The sequence below is a fragment of the Dromiciops gliroides genome, chromosome 1 (genome assembly GCF_019393635.1).
Source record: "Dromiciops gliroides isolate mDroGli1 chromosome 1, mDroGli1.pri, whole genome shotgun sequence".
NCBI lineage: Eukaryota > Metazoa > Chordata > Mammalia > Microbiotheria > Microbiotheriidae > Dromiciops > Dromiciops gliroides.
The window spans coordinates 189,481,554-189,489,578 of record NC_057861.1 but is presented as its reverse complement, the minus strand read 5'-3'; the positions used below and the strand labels follow the sequence as shown (position 1 = coordinate 189,489,578).

General features: G+C 41.9%; 1 protein-coding gene across 2 annotated transcripts in view; it reads left to right on the top strand.

Annotated features, from left to right (window-relative positions):
• Nucleotides 1–1,418: 1,418 nt before the first annotated feature.
• RIPOR2 (RHO family interacting cell polarization regulator 2) overlaps nucleotides 1,419–8,025 on the top strand; it is a 104,922-nt gene continuing 98,315 nt past the window's right edge. The window contains exon 1 of one of the 2 annotated variants that reach the window (XM_043976013.1): nucleotides 1,419–1,865. The gene's annotated coding sequence lies outside the window, so the exon portion shown is untranslated. The remainder of the gene's footprint in view (nucleotides 1,866–8,025) is intronic. The other variant, XM_043976011.1, reaches the window with a different exon arrangement.

The following is an 8,025-nucleotide window of genomic DNA, read 5'->3' as shown; positions in this document are numbered from 1 at the left end:
TATAACTACAGCATTGAAATAACATTTACATTTGTATGATACTTTAAAAAATTGGATGTGCTTTCATTTCCAATTTGCTAATTTGGTCCTAATAACCACAGTTTAAGACAGGTAGAACAAATGGTGTTTTCCCCATTTTATATAAAAGAAAACTGAGGCAAGAAGGTGACTTACTTGAAGTCTAGGTGATGGTAGAACTCAGCTTCCCTGACTCCCAGCCTATGGCTCCTCTCCTCTTAAAATTATCAAGACTGGTCCCCAAGGGGCAGCTAGGTGGAGTCAGGAGTACCTGAGTTCAAATCCGGCCTCAGACACTTAACACTTACTAGCTGTGTGACCCTAGGCAAGTCACTTAACCCCAATTGCCTCACTAAAAATTTAAATAAATAAACAAACAAACAAACAAATAAACAAACAAATAAATAAATAAATAAAGACAGACTGGTCCCCAAGAGGGGATCTCAAGGATAGCATTATGCATTATGCATATAGCATTATTATATTCAAGTGAGCCAGAGGTTTTGAGGTGAAATGGAAAAGACACTAGACTTCTGTGTACATTTAATATCTCTCCTCCTCTTCCCCAAAATGTAAGCTCTTTGAGGACAGAAACGGTCTCTTTTTTGGATTTTGTAAATCTGTTGCCTAGCAATGCCCTTCCAGTGATGCTTAATATTTGGTGAATTGAATTATAAAGAGTTCAGCTCTTGCCTCTCTTCCCATGCTACTACCAGGCTGAAGTGTTCTCCCTCCCCCCCAAATTTTCTTAAAGCACTTCATCTAGATCTGTCCTTGTCCCCAACCTTCCTTATCTTCTAATTATCTTATTTATGTTGATGTCCTAGTCGACTAAACACGGTAAGCCCCTAGACCTTAGATACTGGGTAGGTTTGGTTTTTGTTTTTTGTCTTTGCATTCCCAGCACCTAGCGCCCGTGCCTTTGTCTAGAGTAAGCCCTTAATTGGGAATGGGAACAAAGAAAACAATACACTTTCTCTTTAAAACAAACAAAAACAGTCCCGTTCCCCAGCTCCTTTAAAGGCAGCCCCATGCAATGAAGTAGGGACCTTTTATGCATCACCCTTTCGAGATGGGCCACCCTAAAGATTTCTCACTACTCATCCTCTATTCAGAAGGGCAATGCTTCTCCACCCTCCGCTGCGTTCTTTCTCCTGCCCCAGCCAATGTATATTTCCTGCACACAGCCTCCTCAGAGCAGGAGAGAGGCGGCAACCCGGAGAATTGCAAAGGTAACTTGCATGCCAGGGAGCTCAGCTGAAGAATGGAACGAAGGCTCAACCTCCTGGAGTTCGGGGAAAGTTAACTGCCAAGCAGCTGTCTCCACAACCCTTGAGCTCCCACTCATTGGAGTCTAGAGGAGAATCTGCCAGGATCTGCCGCCCGAGCTGCCGCTGCTGTTGCAAGAGCGGCTCTCCCCCTCCGCCCCCTCCTTCTCTCCTTTTCTCCCTGCCTCCCAGTCTCTCTTGCTCCCTCCCTCTCTCCCTCCCTTTCTCCCTCCCTCGGAGCTCCTAGAGACTCACTTGCTCTCCTTCTAGCCCCCGTAACTTTACCAAGGGGATAGAGCAGCTGTGGTTGCCACTGCTAACAGAGAGCGCATGACCTCAGTCACCCGGGCTGAGTGCTATCTTGCTTAGCCGGACACCCTTTTCTATATTTCCTTTTTGCCTTTTACCGTTTCTTTTCTTTAAAAAAAAAAATCAACCCAAGCACCGAGAAATCCAGAGCTGTCTGCAAGGCTGGGCAGATCCCAGGGACTCTTAAGAGGCTTTTATTTTGCAAGGGGAGCTCTGAGGGCTGAGCGAACTTTTGTGCCCTGTGTCATGAGAGGGAGCCTTCAACTCTAGGTGGGTAGTAACGTTTTGTTTTTTACTTCTGAGTATCCTGGGACCCCAGCAGTAAAGTGCTTGAGCTGTATGCGCTTGCTTGTGTGCGTGTGCGTGTGTGCGTGTGTGTGTGTGTGTGTGTGTGTGTGTGTGTATGTATGTATGTGTGTGCATGTGCAAAGGAGCAGGGTTTTTAGGCTGATCTTTCCCTGTTAGGGGCTTGGGCATCAGCGGTGTTGAAGGCAGGACGTTGGAAAGTGTGATCAGTTCTGGGGAGTTTGCTGGAGGCTGAGTTTTCAGTCATGACCAGGACATCACGGACCAAGAAGGGAAGGGAAGGGAGAGCTTTGTATTGTAATATTAATAGAGGCTGCTGCAGCAGCAGTAATAATAATAATAATATAAACAATAATAGTAGATAATAGCTAGCATTTATATAATGCTTTAAAGTTTGCAAAAACTCTTTAGGTATATGATCTCCTTTGATCCTCACAACAACCTTGTGAGGTGGGTGGTATTATTATTCCCAATTTACAATTAAGGAAACTGAAGCTGAAAAGACTTAAGTGACTTGTCCAAGGTCACACACAGCTAACAAGTGTCTGAGGTAGAATTGAAACTCAGCTCTTCCTAAGTCCAAGTTCAGCGGTGTTGTTTTTTTCCAGTATGCCACCTAGCTTCCCCTGTAAGGGTTGGGGGTGGCATTGCTTGCAGCCAACAGCGAAAGTGGTAGCACGGAGTTGAGACAGTTCTTCATGCAAAAGGACTCTAAGGAGAAATGAGATTGTGCGGGGGGGTGGGGGGGTGGGGGGGGTGTCTGTGATTGTTTATCTAAAAGAGCAGCTTCTTGCACCCCAGCATTTTGACTCGGGTATCTCTCAGTCAGAACTCATCCGTTCCATTTTGAGTTCTTGCATCTAGCACACTGTGTGACCTTGGGCAGTTCTCCTAACCTCTTTGAGGCTTGTTTAGCCCCATTTTGTCCTTTCCCTCTATGCCTACAGCTAACAATTAGTTATTCTAATTGAGATTTTGCAATACCCAGGAGTCAGGATGAGGGATACATAGGGGTTGGAAAAAGAAAAAGCATTCGGTGGTTCAGTGGCAAAGAAGACTGTGCTTGGATTTACTTTGTGATTTTGAGCAAATCACAACTTCCTTGAGCCTCAGTTTCTTCATCTGTAAAATGCAGGATTTGGACTAGATGGACTTTAACACATATGAACCTTTGAAAGCTGGGTGACAGAGAAAGGCAAATACCTTCTAAGACTCTTCCTTAGAACTTCCAGTGTCTGGAGAGACAAATCTCCTACCATGGCAAAAGGTCCTGGGGAGGGGCAGCATCCACAAACGCTGCCTTCCCAAGGGGATTTCCAGGTACTTTTACACGGCAAATCAGTAATAGCCTCTTTGCCGGATTATTGGGCAAAAGAAGGTCTGTGGGTTTATGATTTCTCAGACTTGCTCTTTTTAAAGGTAGTCACTCAGGGGCAGCTAGGTGGTAGAGTGGATAGAGCACTGGCCCTAGAGTCAGGAGTACCTGAGTTCAAATTCGACCTCAGACACTTACTAGCTGTGTGACCCTGGGCAAGTCACTTAACCCCAATTGTCTCACTAAAAAAAAATATAGTGAAAGAAAAGACAGCTATATAGGGGCAGCTAGGTGGTGCAGTGGATAGAGCACCAGCCCTGGATTCAGGAGGATGTGAGTTCAAATCCAGCATCAGACACTTAACACTTACTAGCTGTGTGACCCTGGGCAAGTCACTTAACCCCAACTGCCTCACCAAAAAACAAAAACCAAAACATAAAGGTAGTCACTCTTTAAAAATAGATTTGCAGCTGGCTTTTCAGGCTGGTAGGTGGCCACTAGCCTAGACTTTCCAGGCAAAGCCTCTGACTCTGGAGGCTGAAAAGATGATGGTTTCACAAACAAAACAGAGTAGAAAACCATGTTTTTGTGAGGGGTGAACTTGCTGGTTTTCTCTGAAGCTTATTTTATCATCTAAGGCAAAGGATGCCTTTTATGTGTTTAGATGCTCTAAAAGGAAATGTTAAATTTTAAAATTTCTTCTTGGCAGCAAAAAAAAAATGTGACCTGGGTTTAAGGGAGGATCAGGCCTTTATCTTAAACTTTATAGCGTTCTTAGATTGTGCCCAAGCAATATAGTACTGACATCTATGTATTACATTAAGCCTTCCCATTTCTTTCCTTCTTTTTTTCCTTGAGGGATTATAAAAGTATCATTTCCTTAGGTGACTATAATGTTTTGTTGTATGAGAGCCACATATCAAAAGTTCTTCCCAGTTTTCTGGGATGTATTCTGTTATTTCATCCTTTCACTTGTTCTCATTTGGACTTCATAGCCTCCTGTTTGTATTTCTCTTTTTCCTTTTTGATCAGGGACTTCTGATTTGCCCACTAATTGTGTTGACCCTTATTGTACCTCTGGTTTTTAGCTGCCACCCCACAGCAGGGGACCTAAGCTGTGAACTCTCCAAGAACTGGCATTTTGATGGCTAGTCTCCAATGCTTAATTAGGATGCAGAGAGCAGTTAGTTTCCTTCTGAATGAACAAAATGCAGGGGTGTGTCTACTCAGGATGGCATGGGCAAAAAGAAATTACTCCCTCTTCACTCCACTGCTGGGGAAGATATTTTCTCCCACCCCTGAAACAGTGACAGCTCATGGCTTCTGTCCATGAAAGTGATAGATACCTTCTACCTAGGAAACTACTATCATGTCAACATCTCATGGCATGATTGTTAGTTTATTGATTTAGTCTGTTCATTAATCATGGGACAATATATTTGTCTACTATGCTCAAGGCAGGAGGTGTAGTAAATAGAGAACCCACCTTGGAGCCAGGAAGACCTGGATTCAATTTCTGCCTTTCAGATTGGGGGGCGGGAGGGAGGTGCCTCTGAGCATGTTAATTAACCTCTTGGCAACTCTCTAAGACTTTAAGTTGTGGAGAACTTTCTACCTTCTTGTATGGGTAGAAAGGGTTTCTTCATCTAGGAATTTCCTATTAATGAAATCACAGAGCCAGTCTCTATCCCTAGTTTTGTGTATGTTACCGTTCCCCTATGAGGAGAACCTCAAATGGTATTACTTCCTCCTATATATTTGCTGTGCTATCATGAAAGTTTCTCTAAGGGGCAGCTAGGTGACACAGTGAATAGAGCACTGGCCCTGGATTCAGGAGGACCTGAGTTCAAATCTGACCTCAGACACTTTACATTTACTAGCTGTGTGACCCTAGGCAAATCACTTAACCCCAATTGCCTCACAAAAACAAACAAACAAAATGAAAGTTTCTCTAACATCTCTTTTCCCTTGGAAATATAATAAATTTGGACTTGGAAGAAGTAGCTGGATAGAATGTGAACAAACTGATACCATGGGATCAATGACAAAATTCTGGGCCCCCCACCACAATCCCCGCCCCATTTTCTTTTGGTTAACTTTAAATAATAGCTGGGTGGGGGGGAGATAGGGAGGAAGGATGAGAATTTGGAACACAAAGTTTCAAAAATTGAAAACAAAAAAAAAACAAGCAAAAACTAACTAAATAAATAGCTCTAGCAGGGCTAGAAGAGTGGATATCCTATTTTCTTAGTCACCTCATCTTTGCAAGGGATGCACTAATGCAGATTCCAAATGCAAAAGTCCATGAGGCATCTTGGTTCAGTGAAAAGAGCACTGTGTCTGCCTCAGTTTTCTCATCTGTAAAAATGAGGGGCCTCTGAGGTGCCTTCTGGTTCTATGACTCTATGATCCACACTGTAAAGAGAAATGCCACCAGAAATATAAAAAGAACTACCACTCTGCTTATAATGGTTAACCACCTTAAGAGCACTCCCACCCCAAATTTGAACTTATAAAGCTGAAAATCTACATATAACTGTGATCTTTCCCTCCCCTGCCTACCCACACTTTTCTTATTGTACCTAAAACATTTTTCTGACATTTTGATATGGTTCATTAGATTCTTGGTTCATTCCTTTGCATTAAGGGACACATACAAAACCATTTATGAAGGAAGGCAGGACTTCTTGCAGTTTACATTAAACAGTTGTAATACAAAACAGCAAGCCTTAATCTTGAAAAGTTTGCAAATAAAACCTCTGTCTTTCTGTTCAGTATATTCAAATGAGTGGTGGAAAAAGTTCCCTTGCATTTTTCTCGCATTTATTTTTTTCCAGTAGGGAAAGAAATGTCAGTTGGTAATAGAAAATGTTTTGGGTTCAGTAAGGAAGGAAGGCCCATTTTATTTACATAACATGGCTTGGGTAGGCTGATGGCAACCCTAACTTCATACCTGTACTTTCCATGCATTGTAGGAGGAAGCTGTGCCCAAGAGCTTGTGAACATCTCATTTACCAGTGATGTTTGCATCTTCCAAGCGAAGCTCTCTGAGATATAAGAAATAGACAGGGGCAGCTAGGTGGTGCAGTGGATAGAGCATCGGCCCTGGAGTCAGGAGGACCTGAGTTCAAATCCAGCCTCAGATACTTAACACTTACTGACTGTGTGACCCTGGGCAAGTCACTTAACCCCAATTGCCTCACCAAAAAAATAAAAATAAAAATAAAGAAATAGACAGCTAGTGTTTATGGCCCTTCAATGAGATGAGAATACCATTTGAAGGAAACAATAGGACTCATGAATGGGGCAAAACAGTATAGGCCAGCAGTACATAATTGATACCCCCAAAGGAAAACATAGATGGAAAGTGGTGGTGTAAAACTATTGTCGGGTAAAAATCCCACAACATGTTTATTAGAGAAGTCTGTTAATAAAAGGAAAAGAAGGGCAGCTAGGTGGTGCAGTGGATAAAGCACCGGTCCTGGATTCAGAAGGACCAGAGTTCAAATTCAGCCTCAGACACTTAACACGTACTAGCTGTGTGACCCTGGGCAAGTCACTTAACCCCAATTGCCTCACTAAAAGAAATAAAATTAAATAAATAAATAAACAAATAGATAGATAGATAGATAGATAGATAGATAGATAGATAGATAGATAAATGGAAAAGAATTACATGACTGTCTTTTTTAATCTAGGAGAGAGAACCCTTTAATCAGCTTCATTTTTTCCCCTCTCCTTTTGAAATGATGTCATTATAGGGATTCTTGCTAAAGAAATTCCCTGTTCTTCTATTTACCTTGAAAAGTAAGCCAAATCAATATGTTTATAGTGACTTCTTCCAGAGCAGGTGTAATAAAAATTTACTGAATGAATAATCTTCCTACCTTCTATTCTCTAAGGCTACTATGACACAAAATTCTTTTCTAAGCCTTTAGTCCGGGGCATTGGTGGTGGTGTTTTTTGGTTTGTGTATTTCGAGTACATTAGTTTGAACTGACAGCCACATCCTACTAAGTTGGAAATATTCCCTGAAAATGGCAGATGTTTGCCTCAAGAGTGTGACAGGATAGAAGAGATAATTTAACATCTAACCCCATGCAGGGAAGCCAGCCCTGGAAATACAAAATCGCATCAAGAAAGGAAGCTTCTCTGATCTTAATTCTTTCTATCCTGACTCGTTCACATGACATTGATTAGTGCTGGGTAAAATGGATAATTGTTTTCAGGGATTCTGGTTTCATTATGCTAATTATAAAGCAAAAAGGAATTTTTAAAAAATTAATGAAACAAGGGGCAGCATTGCCCTCCTGCATTCAATAACAGCAGAATCACCCATTGACAGGCCAAGTAAGAGAGTGGCAAGTAGTAAAAGAAGCATTTTCACAGTCTTTGATTTGAGAATGAATTCAGTGGTGAGCACCAAGCAATGAAATATTCTCTTTGCTTCATTATCAAGTTTTATCGAATACCTACTGTATGCTTAGCTCTGTCCTAGGTGCTGACACAGACACAGATGTGGTTCCTTCCCTTAAGGAGTTGGGGAGATAAGACTAGGGCAGGAATCAATTTGAGACTAATATATGAATCAGTATATCTTGGTCCTAGAATGCCGTATTCCATGGGACAGATCCCTGAAGTTATGAGTTTGGAGGATGGTAAGGGATGAAGATTTATAGGACTTAGATTTGAAGTATGGATAGGATTTGAAGAGGTAAAGCAGAAAAAGCTGGGGTAAGGGAAACACATGAAGGAAAATAGTTTGGGGGGAAATTTGATAAATTAAGTTTATTAGAACAGGGATTATGT